This window comes from Microcebus murinus, chromosome 18 (genome assembly GCF_040939455.1).
Source record: "Microcebus murinus isolate Inina chromosome 18, M.murinus_Inina_mat1.0, whole genome shotgun sequence".
NCBI lineage: Eukaryota > Metazoa > Chordata > Mammalia > Primates > Cheirogaleidae > Microcebus > Microcebus murinus.
In genome coordinates, this window is record NC_134121.1 from 1,524,417 (window position 1) to 1,538,219 (window position 13,803).

At 62.9% G+C, this 13,803-nt stretch overlaps 4 non-coding genes across 4 annotated transcripts; all 4 read right to left on the reverse strand.

Annotated features, from left to right (window-relative positions):
* Positions 1-1,341: 1,341 nt before the first annotated feature.
* LOC142862040 (5S ribosomal RNA) lies at positions 1,342-1,460 on the reverse strand. The gene has a single exon (XR_012913186.1). It is a non-coding gene; the product is annotated as a 5S ribosomal RNA (ribosomal RNA).
* Positions 1,461-5,254: 3,794 nt separating this feature from the next.
* Positions 5,255-5,373, reverse strand: LOC142862041 (5S ribosomal RNA). The gene has a single exon (XR_012913187.1). It is a non-coding gene; the product is annotated as a 5S ribosomal RNA (ribosomal RNA).
* A 3,794-nt stretch (positions 5,374-9,167) lies between these two features.
* On the reverse strand, positions 9,168-9,286 carry LOC142862042 (5S ribosomal RNA). The gene has a single exon (XR_012913188.1). It is a non-coding gene; the product is annotated as a 5S ribosomal RNA (ribosomal RNA).
* A 3,787-nt stretch (positions 9,287-13,073) lies between these two features.
* Positions 13,074-13,192, reverse strand: LOC142862044 (5S ribosomal RNA). The gene has a single exon (XR_012913190.1). It is a non-coding gene; the product is annotated as a 5S ribosomal RNA (ribosomal RNA).
* Positions 13,193-13,803: the final 611 nt, after the last annotated feature.

The window sequence follows — 13,803 nt, forward strand, 5'->3', positions numbered from 1 at the left end:
AATAAAATGTGGCGCGTGGACACCACGGAGTGCCATTCGGCTGTGAGGAGCAGCGGTGAGAGGGCGCCTCTCGTGTTCTCCTGGCCAGAGCTGGAACCCGTTCCAGTAAGCCAAGTATCCCAGGAATGGACACACGAGCACCACGTGAGCGCGCTCACCAGCAAATTGGTACGAACGGATGGACGCCTAAGTGGACAGAGAGGAATCACCTTCATCGGGTGGGTGTCGGGCGGGCGGGTGGGGGGAGGGGAGGGGCATACACATCCATTAGGCATGGGGTGGGTGCGCACCGACTGGGGGATGGGCGCACTTGAAGCTCTGACCCGAGGGGGGAGGCTTGGAGAGGGCAAGGCACCCGACCTTAACATTGGTACCCCCACAATACGCTGGAACAACATGAGAGGTATATGAATAAGAACACAGGGGGGGCCGGGCGCGGTGGCTCACGCCTGTAATCCTAGCTCTCTGGGAGGCCGAGGCGGGCGGATTGCTCCAGGTCAGGAGTTCGAAACCAGCCTGAGCAAGAGCGAGACCCCGTCTCTACTAAAAATAGAAAGAAATTAATTGGCCAACTAATATATATAGAAAAACACAGCCGGGCGTGGTGGTGCATGCCTGTAGTCCCAACTACTCGGGAGGCTGAGGCAGCAGGATTGCTTGAGCCCGGAGATTGAGGTTGCTGTGAGCTAGGCTGACGCCATGGCACTCACTCTAGCCTGGGCAGCAAAACGAGACTCTGTCTCAAAAAAAAAAAAAAAAAGAACACAGTGGGGAGGGCGGCACGGGCAACACATGTCACCTGAATACTTGTACTCCCATCATCTGCTTGAAAAGAGAGAGAAAAGAAAATGCAATCCTAGAGGTAAGAGACACTTTTTAAAAATAATGAATCCGAAGAGAAAAGTAAAAGGAGGCCTGTGGAGCAGGTCTGGGTGTGACTCCGGATCCCCCAACATCAGGTGCCACCACCAAAGATTCCTGCGTGTAGCCCATAGAACCCCAAAAGCAACGGGACGAGTTCTGGTCACATACTCCCTCAAAATGACATCCTGGCCTTCTTCTGGAACTCCCTCCCCTCTCAGACTCTCAAGGTTTCCTCCAGCGTGTCGGTTCCCACAGAGCAGACCTTTGGTCTGAGACCTGACAGTCCAGATGCCACGCATGCTGCCGCGTGGCGGCGGTGTCGCGGCTTGGGACAAGAGGAGGCCCCACGGTGCGGGCTGGGGCGCCAGGCACCGCGCGGGCGCTGAGGGTGGGGGTGACCCCCACCCCGGGCCGCCGCCGCGCTCCCAGAAAGGGGACAGAACAAGAGGCAAAAAAAAAAAAAAAAAAAAAAGCAGCAGCCTGTGGCACCCGGTATTCCCAGGCGGTCTCCCATCCAAGTACTAACCAGGCCCGACCCTGCTTAGCTTCCGAGACCAGACGAGATCGGGGGCGTTCAGGGTGGTGTGGCCCTAGACGGCGGCGGAGGGCGCCCCTGCCCCGCTCGAGAAGCCGAGCCTCTCTGGGCTTCCCCGCCGCCGCCTCCCGCCCCAGGCCCCGCGCCGGGCGGGGCCGGGCCGGGCCGGTTGAGTTCGCTGGCCCGGTCCCGCGGGCTCCCAGGGACGGGGGTGATGGGCGGGGCGGGGCGGGGCGGGGCGGGGTGGGGGGCTGTCTCTCTATACACACACACACACACTCACACTCACTCACACTCACACAAGATGCGCCTCCACGGCTGGACTCGCCAAGGTGGAGCCCTCCCAGCCCCCCTCGTCTCCTCGCCCGGCCTCCTTCACCTACCCGCTGCCCACCCCCAGCGCGTCGCTGCCGCTGACTGCGCACGCGCGGGACGCTCGCCCTTTGACCCCAGCCAGGGGCCGCCCTCCCCCACAACCCCTTTCAGCTGCGCCCCCCCCCTCGCCCTGTGGGTGGGCTGCCGCCTATTCCCCCGGGCCAGGGCTGGGGCACAGCCAGTGTATGGGGCGTCTCTCTCTGGGGATGTGTCCCATGGGTGGGGTGGGGTGGCGTGGTTTGGGGGGCGCTGAAGAAATCAGTCCCCTCCATCTCCTACCTCTGGAAAACGCCCAAGCCCGTGGAGAACTGCCGGCACCGCTTCGTGGGGGCCGGGACCCTCCTCCGTGTCCTCCTGTGGCCCAGTCCAAGGGGCCTGGGCCTGGCCGGGGCTGCATTGGACCCCGACCACCCTGGCGTGTGGACTCGCTAAAAATCGGCCATTAGATATTGGATTCCAGCTTCCTGGAGGTCATTTCACTAATGAGTGCACCGGAAAGAGTTTCCTAATCCATCTGTGAGGGTGGCAACTGAAGGAGAATTTTAAAGCTGACAGAATAGGCGAGGGAAGGCATAGGAGATTTCCACACCCAGCAAGGAAGACTTTCCCGAAATGGAAGAAAGAAACGAGCAAACAGAGACACCGGTAGCCCGCCCGGAAAAGAGTCTGCCCCTGAGAGAAAGCACCCTGACCAGGTTCACCCGTGGGTGGGTGGCGAGCTAGCGGCATTCAGAAGAGCGAGGCCCGCAGTCTGTGTGGAAGACACCTGCACTCTGGTGTGTGTGGCGGCGCGATTCACAAGCAGCTCTAGATGTTAAACCAAGGAGAAGCCAGGGAGTTCCCAACGCCCCAGGTGTCCTCAGCCCACGACTGGCTGCTGTGGGAATGCGAAGCCCGGCTCCTTGTCTCAGAGCGGGGTTCCCAGGAGGATCAGGCTGAAGCTGGGACTTGGCCTCAAAGTGTCCCCTCGCATGGCCACCCCCTTCCCCTTCCTGCTCCTCTACTCCTGGTGCCCCTCCATCCAGGGGCCAGACCTTAAAGAGTCACCGCAAGAGAATCCTGGTCCCAAAGGAGCCTTCTGGGGGACCGGTGCTGAGAGAGGTTGTGGGCATGGCCCGCTGGGGCTCTGCCCGACCCAGGGCTGAGAGATGCCACCTCCCAGCTCTGGGTCCCTGCAGGAAGTGTTGGCAAGCACAGGGCCGGTCCTCCAAAGGCCCAGGTGCAGGGAGCCCAGGCCAAGCAGCCTGTGGAAGAAGCCACTTGCCGTGCCACCCCGGGAACAGGACTGCAGGCCCCGGCCCTTCCCACCTCCTCCTCCTCCTCCTCCTCCTCCCCCCCGCCCCGCCCCCACAGGGCACAGGGCTCAGAGACACCTCAGACTCTTGCTACCCAAAGTGCAAAGGGCATCAGTTGCTCCTCCAACCCCCCCCCCCCCCCGCCCAGCAGACCACGTTGTCCAGCCAGCCCCCGGGCCTCCCTGGGGTGCCCAGCACAAAAGTGCAGACACCCACCGGACCCTCAGTCTCAGTTTTCGGAGGTTTTTGCCACTCTAAGGACCCGCAGGCCAGCTGGGCCTTCGGGCAGGACAGAGAGCCCCGGAATCCGACGTGGAGAGCTGCGTGTACGTCCCCATCAGGAGGCGGTCCCCACCTCCGCGGCTCTCCCCTTGCGGGGAGCGGCAGCCCAGCCGGCAGCCGCAGCGCCTCAGGGAAGACACCAGGCTGGGCCCCCGCGGCACAGCGGGGGCACGTCCCCCGCACTCACGCGACTTAGGGACGGCTGCTGGAGACTGCTGCGGCCACCCTGCTGCCGGGTTTCTGGAGGGCTTCCTGGAAGCAGCGTCCACACCAAGCCCTTGGAAGGCCCAGGCGACGGAGGAGCCGGTCAGGCAGGGGCCGAGGACGGTGAGAGGCCGGGCGGGAAGGAGCGTGTCAGGCAGGGGCAGAGGACGGTGACCGGCCGGGCGGGGAGGAGCCGGTCAGGCGGGGGCCCAGGACAGTGACGGGCCTGGCCGGGGAGGAGTGCGTCAGGCAGGGGCAGAGGAGACGGGCTGGGTAAGGGTTAGGGTTACAGTTAGGGCACAATTCACAATCCCAAAGACGTGGAAGCGACCCGAGTGCCCATCCATCCAGGAGTGCATCAATAAAATGTGGCGCGTGGACACCACGGAGTGCCATTCGGCTGTGAGGAGCAGCGGTGAGAGGGCGCCTCTCGTGTTCTCCTGGCCAGAGCTGGAACCCGATCCAGTAAGCCAAGTATCCCAAGAATGGACACACGAGCACCACGTGAGCGCGCTCACCAGCAAATTGGTACGAACGGATGGACGCCTAAGTGGACAGAGAGGAATCACCTTCATCGGGTGGGTGTCGGGCGGGCGGGTGGGGGGAGGGGAGGGGCATACACATCCATTAGGCATGGGGTGGGTGCGCACCGACTGGGGGATGGGCGCACTTGAAGCTCTGACCCGAGGGGGGAGGCTTGGAGAGGGCAAGGCACCCGACCTTAACATTGGTACCCCCACAATACGCTGGAACAACATGAGAGGTATATGAATAAGAACACAGGGGGGGCCGGGCGCGGTGGCTCACGCCTGTAATCCTAGCTCTCTGGGAGGCCGAGCCGGGCGGATTGCTCCAGGTCAGGAGTTCGAAACCCGCCTGAGCAAGAGCGAGACCCCGTCTCTACTAAAAATAGAAAGAAATTAATTGGCCAACTAATATATATAGAAAAACACAGCCGGGCGTGGTGGTGCATGCCTGTAGTCCCAACTACTCGGGAGGCTGAGGCAGCAGGATTGCTTGAGCCCGGAGATTGAGGTTGCTGTGAGCTAGGCTGACGCCATGGCACTCACTCTAGCCTGGGCAGCAAAACGAGACTCTGTCTCAAAAAAAAAAAAAAAAGAACACAGGGGGGAGGGCGGCACGGGCAACACATGTCACCTGAATACTTGTACTCCCATCATCTGCTTGAAAAGAGAGAGAAAAGAAAATGCAATCCTAGAGGTAAGAGACACTTTTTAAAAATAATGAATCCGAAGAGAAAAGTAAAAGGAGGCCTGTGGAGCAGGTCTGGGTGTGACTCCGGATCCCCCAACATCAGGTGCCACCACCAAAGATTCCTGCGTGTAGCCCATAGAACCCCAAAAGCAACGGGACGAGTTCTGGTCACATACTCCCTCAAAATGACATCCTGGCCTTCTTCTGGAACTCCCTCCCCTCTCAGACTCTCAAGGTTTCCTCCAGCGTGTCGGTTCCCACAGAGCAGACCTTTGGTCTGAGACCTGACAGTCCAGATGCCACGCATGCTGCCGCGTGGCGGCGGTGTCGCGGCTTGGGACAAGAGGAGGCCCCACGGTGCGGGCTGGGGCGCCAGGCACCGCGCGGGCGCTGAGGGTGGGGGTGACCCCCACCCCGGGCCGCCGCCGCGCTCCCAGAAAGGGGACAGAACAAGAGGCAAAAAAAAAAAAAAAAAAAAAGCAGCAGCCTGTGGCACCCGGTATTCCCAGGCGGTCTCCCATCCAAGTACTAACCAGGCCCGACCCTGCTTAGCTTCCGAGACCAGACGAGATCGGGGGCGTTCAGGGTGGTGTGGCCCTAGACGGCGGTGGAGGGCGCCCCTGCCCCGCTCGAGAAGCCGAGCCTCTCTGGGCTTCCCCGCCGCCGCCTCCCGCCCCAGGCCCCGCGCCGGGCGGGGCCGGGCCGGGCCGGTTGAGTTCGCTGGCCCGGTCCCGCGGGCTCCCAGGGACGGGGGTGATGGGCGGGGCGGGGCGGGGCGGGGCGGGGTGGGGGGCTGTCTCTCTATACACACACACACACACTCACACTCACTCACACTCACACAAGATGCGCCTCCACGGCTGGACTCGCCAAGGTGGAGCCCTCCCAGCCCCCCTCGTCTCCTCGCCCGGCCTCCTTCACCTACCCGCTGCCCACCCCCAGCGCGTCGCTGCCGCTGACTGCGCACGCGCGGGACGCTCGCCCTTTGACCCCAGCCAGGGGCCGCCCTCCCCCACAACCCCTTTCAGCTGCGCCCCCCCCTCGCCCTGTGGGTGGGCTGCCGCCTATTCCCCCGGGCCAGGGCTGGGGCACAGCCAGTGTATGGGGCGTCTCTCTCTGGGGATGTGTCCCATGGGTGGGGTGGGGTGGCGTGGTTTGGGGGGCGCTGAAGAAATCAGTCCCCTCCATCTCCTACCTCTGGAAAACACCCAAGCCCGTGGAGAACTGCCGGCACCGCTTCGTGGGGGCCGGGACCCTCCTCCGTGTCCTCCTGTGGCCCAGTCCAAGGGGCCTGGGCCTGGCCGGGGCTGCTTTGGACCCCGACCACCCTGGCGTGTGGACTCGCTAAAAATCGGCCATTAGATATTGGATTCCAGCTTCCTGGAGGTCATTTCACTAATGAGTGCACCGGAAAGAGTTTCCTAATCCATCTGTGAGGGTGGCAACTGAAGGAGAATTTTAAAGCTGACAGAATAGGCGAGGGAAGGCATAGGAGATTTCCACACCCAGCAAGGAAGACTTTCCCGAAATGGAAGAAAGAAACGAGCAAACAGAGACACCGGTAGCCCGCCCGGAAAAGAGTCTGCCCCTGAGAGAAAGCACCCTGACCAGGTTCACCCGTGGGTGGGTGGCGAGCTAGCGGCATTCAGAAGAGCGAGGCCCGCAGTCTGTGCGGAAGACACCTGCACTCTGGTGTGTGTGGCAGCGCGATTCACAAGCAGCTCTAGATGTTAAACCAAGGAGAAGCCAGGGAGTTCCCAACGCCCCAGGTGTCCTCAGCCCACGACTGGCTGCTGTGGGAATGCGAAGCCCGGCTCCTTGTCTCAGAGCGGGGTTCCCAGGAGGATCAGGCTGAAGCTGGGACTTGGCCTCAAAGTGTCCCCTCGCATGGCCACCCCCTTCCCCTTCCTGCTCCTCTACTCCTGGTGCCCCTCCATCCAGGGGCCAGACCTTAAAGAGTCACCGCAAGAGAATCCTGGTCCCAAAGGAGCCTTCTGGGGGACCGGTGCTGAGAGAGGTTGTGGGCATGGCCCGCTGGGGCTCTGCCCGACCCAGGGCTGAGAGATGCCACCTCCCAGCTCTGGGTCCCTGCAGGAAGTGTTGGCAAGCACAGGGCCGGTCCTCCAAAGGCCCAGGTGCAGGGAGCCCAGGCCAAGCAGCCTGTGGAAGAAGCCACTTGCCGTGCCACCCCGGGAACAGGACTGCAGGCCCCGGCCCTTCCCACCTCCTCCTCCTCCTCCTCCTCCTCCCCCCCGCCCCGCCCCCACAGGGCACAGGGCTCAGAGACACCTCAGACTCTTGCTACCCAAAGTGCAAAGGGCATCAGTTGCTCCTCCAACCCCCCCCCCCCCCCGCCCAGCAGACCACGTTGTCCAGCCAGCCCCCGGGCCTCCCTGGGGTGCCCAGCACAAAAGTGCAGACACCCACCGGACCCTCAGTCTCAGTTTTCGGAGGTTTTTGCCACTCTAAGGACCCGCAGGCCAGCTGGGCCTTCGGGCAGGACAGAGAGCCCCGGAATCCGACGTGGAGAGCTGCGTGTACGTCCCCATCAGGAGGCGGTCCCCACCTCCGCGGCTCTCCCCTTGCGGGGAGCGGCAGCCCAGCCGGCAGCCGCAGGGCCTCAGGGAAGACACCAGGCTGGGCCCCCGCGGCACAGCGGGGGCACGTCCCCCGCACTCACGCGACTTAGGGACGGCTGCTGGAGACTGCTGCGGCCACCCTGCTGCCGGGTTTCTGGAGGGCTTCCTGGAAGCAGCGTCCACACCAAGCCCTTGGAAGGCCCAGGCGACGGAGGAGCCGGTCAGGCAGGGGCCGAGGACGGTGAGAGGCCGGGCGGGAAGGAGCGTGTCAGGCAGGGGCAGAGGACGGTGACCGGCCGGGCGGGGAGGAGCCGGTCAGGCGGGGGCCCAGGACAGTGACGGGCCTGGCCGGGGAGGAGTGCGTCAGGCAGGGGCAGAGGAGACGGGCTGGGTAAGGGTTAGGGTTACAGTTAGGGCACAATTCACAATCCCAAAGACGTGGAAGCGACCCGAGTGCCCATCCATCCAGGAGTGCATCAATAAAATGTGGCGCGTGGACACCACGGAGTGCCATTCGGCTGTGAGGAGCAGCGGTGAGAGGGCGCCTCTCGTGTTCTCCTGGCCAGAGCTGGAACCCGTTCCAGTAAGCCAAGTATCCCAGGAATGGACACACGAGCACCACGTGAGCGCGCTCACCAGCAAATTGGTACGAACGGATGGACGCCTAAGTGGACAGAGAGGAATCACCTTCATCGGGTGGGTGTCGGGCGGGCGGGTGGGGGGAGGGGAGGGGCATACACATCCATTAGGCATGGGGTGGGTGCGCACCGACTGGGGGATGGGCGCACTTGAAGCTCTGACCCGAGGGGGGAGGCTTGGAGAGGGCAAGGCACCCGACCTTAACATTGGTACCCCCACAATACGCTGGAACAACATGAGAGGTATATGAATAAGAACACAGGGGGGGCCGGGCGCGGTGGCTCACGCCTGTAATCCTAGCTCTCTGGGAGGCCGAGGCGGGCGGATTGCTCCAGGTCAGGAGTTCGAAACCAGCCTGAGCAAGAGCGAGACCCCGTCTCTACTAAAAATAGAAAGAAATTAATTGGCCAACTAATATATATAGAAAAACACAGCCGGGCGTGGTGGTGCATGCCTGTAGTCCCAACTACTCGGGAGGCTGAGGCAGCAGGATTGCTTGAGCCCGGAGATTGAGGTTGCTGTGAGCTAGGCTGACGCCATGGCACTCACTCTAGCCTGGGCAGCAAAACGAGACTCTGTCTCAAAAAAAAAAAAAAAAGAACACAGTGGGGAGGGCGGCACGGGCAACACATGTCACCTGAATACTTGTACTCCCATCATCTGCTTGAAAAGAGAGAGAAAAGAAAATGCAATCCTAGAGGTAAGAGACACTTTTTAAAAATAATGAATCCGAAGAGAAAAGTAAAAGGAGGCCTGTGGAGCAGGTCTGGGTGTGACTCCGGATCCCCCAACATCAGGTGCCACCACCAAAGATTCCTGCGTGTAGCCCATAGAACCCCAAAAGCAACGGGACGAGTTCTGGTCACATACTCCCTCAAAATGACATCCTGGCCTTCTTCTGGAACTCCCTCCCCTCTCAGACTCTCAAGGTTTCCTCCAGCGTGTCGGTTCCCACAGAGCAGACCTTTGGTCTGAGACCTGACAGTCCAGATGCCACGCATGCTGCCGCGTGGCGGCGGTGTCGCGGCTTGGGACAAGAGGAGGCCCCACGGTGCGGGCTGGGGCGCCAGGCACCGCGCGGGCGCTGAGGGTGGGGGTGACCCCCACCCCGGGCCGCCGCCGCGCTCCCAGAAAGGGGACAGAACAAGAGGCAAAAAAAAAAAAAAAAAAAAAAGCAGCAGCCTGTGGCACCCGGTATTCCCAGGCGGTCTCCCATCCAAGTACTAACCAGGCCCGACCCTGCTTAGCTTCCGAGACCAGACGAGATCGGGGGCGTTCAGGGTGGTGTGGCCCTAGACGGCGGCGGAGGGCGCCCCTGCCCCGCTCGAGAAGCCGAGCCTCTCTGGGCTTCCCCGCCGCCGCCTCCCGCCCCAGGCCCCGCGCCGGGCGGGGCCGGGCCGGGCCGGTTGAGTTCGCTGGCCCGGTCCCGCGGGCTCCCAGGGACGGGGGTGATGGGCGGGGCGGGGCGGGGCGGGGCGGGGTGGGGGGCTGTCTCTCTATACACACACACACACACTCACACTCACTCACACTCACACAAGATGCGCCTCCACGGCTGGACTCGCCAAGGTGGAGCCCTCCCAGCCCCCCTCGTCTCCTCGCCCGGCCTCCTTCACCTACCCGCTGCCCACCCCCAGCGCGTCGCTGCCGCTGACTGCGCACGCGCGGGACGCTCGCCCTTTGACCCCAGCCAGGGGCCGCCCTCCCCCACAACCCCTTTCAGCTGCGCCCCCCCCCTCGCCCTGTGGGTGGGCTGCCGCCTATTCCCCCGGGCCAGGGCTGGGGCACAGCCAGTGTATGGGGCGTCTCTCTCTGGGGATGTGTCCCATGGGTGGGGTGGGGTGGCGTGGTTTGGGGGGCGCTGAAGAAATCAGTCCCCTCCATCTCCTACCTCTGGAAAACGCCCAAGCCCGTGGAGAACTGCCGGCACCGCTTCGTGGGGGCCGGGACCCTCCTCCGTGTCCTCCTGTGGCCCAGTCCAAGGGGCCTGGGCCTGGCCGGGGCTGCATTGGACCCCGACCACCCTGGCGTGTGGACTCGCTAAAAATCGGCCATTAGATATTGGATTCCAGCTTCCTGGAGGTCATTTCACTAATGAGTGCACCGGAAAGAGTTTCCTAATCCATCTGTGAGGGTGGCAACTGAAGGAGAATTTTAAAGCTGACAGAATAGGCGAGGGAAGGCATAGGAGATTTCCACACCCAGCAAGGAAGACTTTCCCGAAATGGAAGAAAGAAACGAGCAAACAGAGACACCGGTAGCCCGCCCGGAAAAGAGTCTGCCCCTGAGAGAAAGCACCCTGACCAGGTTCACCCGTGGGTGGGTGGCGAGCTAGCGGCATTCAGAAGAGCGAGGCCCGCAGTCTGTGTGGAAGACACCTGCACTCTGGTGTGTGTGGCGGCGCGATTCACAAGCAGCTCTAGATGTTAAACCAAGGAGAAGCCAGGGAGTTCCCAACGCCCCAGGTGTCCTCAGCCCACGACTGGCTGCTGTGGGAATGCGAAGCCCGGCTCCTTGTCTCAGAGCGGGGTTCCCAGGAGGATCAGGCTGAAGCTGGGACTTGGCCTCAAAGTGTCCCCTCGCATGGCCACCCCCTTCCCCTTCCTGCTCCTCTACTCCTGGTGCCCCTCCATCCAGGGGCCAGACCTTAAAGAGTCACCGCAAGAGAATCCTGGTCCCAAAGGAGCCTTCTGGGGGACCGGTGCTGAGAGAGGTTGTGGGCATGGCCCGCTGGGGCTCTGCCCGACCCAGGGCTGAGAGATGCCACCTCCCAGCTCTGGGTCCCTGCAGGAAGTGTTGGCAAGCACAGGGCCGGTCCTCCAAAGGCCCAGGTGCAGGGAGCCCAGGCCAAGCAGCCTGTGGAAGAAGCCACTTGCCGTGCCACCCCGGGAACAGGACTGCAGGCCCCGGCCCTTCCCACCTCCTCCTCCTCCTCCTCCCCCCCGCCCCGCCCCCACAGGGCACAGGGCTCAGAGACACCTCAGACTCTTGCTACCCAAAGTGCAAAGGGCATCAGTTGCTCCTCCAACCCCCCCCCCCCGCCCAGCAGACCACGTTGTCCAGCCAGCCCCCGGGCCTCCCTGGGGTGCCCAGCACAAAAGTGCAGACACCCACCGGACCCTCAGTCTCAGTTTTCGGAGGTTTTTGCCACTCTAAGGACCCGCAGGCCAGCTGGGCCTTCGGGCAGGACAGAGAGCCCCGGAATCCGACGTGGAGAGCTGCGTGTACGTCCCCATCAGGAGGCGGTCCCCACCTCCGCGGCTCTCCCCTTGCGGGGAGCGGCAGCCCAGCCGGCAGCCGCAGCGCCTCAGGGAAGACACCAGGCTGGGCCCCCGCGGCACAGCGGGGGCACGTCCCCCGCACTCACGCGACTTAGGGACGGCTGCTGGAGACTGCTGCGGCCACCCTGCTGCCGGGTTTCTGGAGGGCTTCCTGGAAGCAGCGTCCACACCAAGCCCTTGGAAGGCCCAGGCGACGGAGGAGCCGGTCAGGCAGGGGCCGAGGACGGTGAGAGGCCGGGCGGGAAGGAGCGTGTCAGGCAGGGGCAGAGGACGGTGACCGGCCGGGCGGGGAGGAGCCGGTCAGGCGGGGGCCCAGGACAGTGACGGGCCTGGCCGGGGAGGAGTGCGTCAGGCAGGGGCAGAGGAGACGGGCTGGGTAAGGGTTAGGGTTACAGTTAGGGCACAATTCACAATCCCAAAGACGTGGAAGCGACCCGAGTGCCCATCCATCCAGGAGTGCATCAATAAAATGTGGCGCGTGGACACCACGGAGTGCCATTCGGCTGTGAGGAGCAGCGGTGAGAGGGCGCCTCTCGTGTTCTCCTGGCCAGAGCTGGAACCCGTTCCAGTAAGCCAAGTATCCCAAGAATGGACACACGAGCACCACGTGAGCGCGCTCACCAGCAAATTGGTACGAACGGATGGACGCCTAAGTGGACAGAGAGGAATCACCTTCATCGGGTGGGTGTCGGGCGGGCGGGTGGGGGGAGGGGAGGGGCATACACATCCATTAGGCATGGGGTGGGTGTGCACCGACTGGGGGATGGGCGCACTTGAAGCTCTGACCCGAGGGGGGAGGCTTGGAGAGGGCAAGGCACCCGACCTTAACATTGGTACCCCCACAATACGCTGGAACAACATGAGAGGTATATGAATAAGAACACAGGGGGGGCCGGGCGCGGTGGCTCACGCCTGTAATCCTAGCTCTCTGGGAGGCCGAGCCGGGCGGATTGCTCCAGGTCAGGAGTTCGAAACCCGCCTGAGCAAGAGCGAGACCCCGTCTCTACTAAAAATAGAAAGAAATTAATTGGCCAACTAATATATATAGAAAAACACAGCCGGGCGTGGTGGTGCATGCCTGTAGTCCCAACTACTCGGGAGGCTGAGGCAGCAGGATTGCTTGAGCCCGGAGATTGAGGTTGCTGTGAGCTAGGCTGACGCCATGGCACTCACTCTAGCCTGGGCAGCAAAACGAGACTCTGTCTCAAAAAAAAAAAAAAAAGAACACAGGGGGGAGGGCGGCACGGGCAACACATGTCACCTGAATACTTGTACTCCCATCATCTGCTTGAAAAGAGAGAGAAAAGAAAATGCAATCCTAGAGGTAAGAGACACTTTTTAAAAATAATGAATCCGAAGAGAAAAGTAAAAGGAGGCCTGTGGAGCAGGTCTGGGTGTGACTCCGGATCCCCCAACATCAGGTGCCACCACCAAAGATTCCTGCGTGTAGCCCATAGAACCCCAAAAGCAACGGGACGAGTTCTGGTCACATACTCCCTCAAAATGACATCCTGGCCTTCTTCTGGAACTCCCTCCCCTCTCAGACTCTCAAGGTTTCCTCCAGCGTGTCGGTTCCCACAGAGCAGACCTTTGGTCTGAGACCTGACAGTCCAGATGCCACGCATGCTGCCGCGTGGCGGCGGTGTCGCGGCTTGGGACAAGAGGAGGCCCCACGGTGCGGGCTGGGGCGCCAGGCACCGCGCGGGCGCTGAGGGTGGGGGTGACCCCCACCCCGGGCCGCCGCCGCGCTCCCAGAAAGGGGACAGAACAAGAGGCAAAAAAAAAAAAAAAAAAAAAAAGCAGCAGCCTGTGGCACCCGGTATTCCCAGGCGGTCTCCCATCCAAGTACTAACCAGGCCCGACCCTGCTTAGCTTCCGAGACCAGACGAGATCGGGGGCGTTCAGGGTGGTGTGGCCCTAGACGGCGGCGGAGGGCGCCCCTGCCCCGCTCGAGAAGCCGAGCCTCTCTGGGCTTCCCCGCCGCCGCCTCCCGCCCCAGGCCCCGCGCCGGGCGGGGCCGGGCCGGGCCGGTTGAGTTCGCTGGCCAGGTCCCGCGGGCTCCCAGGGACGGGGGTGATGGGCGGGGCGGGGCGGGGCGGGGCGGGGTGGGGGGCTGTCTCTCTATACACACACACTCACACTCACTCACACTCACACAAGATGCGCCTCCACGGCTGGACTCGCCAAGGTGGAGCCCTCCCAGCCCCCCTCGTCTCCTCGCCCGGCCTCCTTCACCTACCCGCTGCCCACCCCCAGCGCGTCGCTGCCGCTGACTGCGCACGCGCGGGACGCTCGCCCTTTGACCCCAGCCAGGGGCCGCCCTCCCCCACAACCCCTTTCAGCTGCGCCCCCCCCTCGCCCTGTGGGTGGGCTGCCGCCTATTCCCCCGGGCCAGGGCTGGGGCACAGCCAGTGTATGGGGCGTCTCTCTCTGGGGATGTGTCCCATGGGTGGGGTGGGGTGGCGTGGTTTGGGGGGCGCTGAAGAAATCAGTCCCCTCCATCTCCTACCTCTGGAAAACACCCAAGCCCGTGG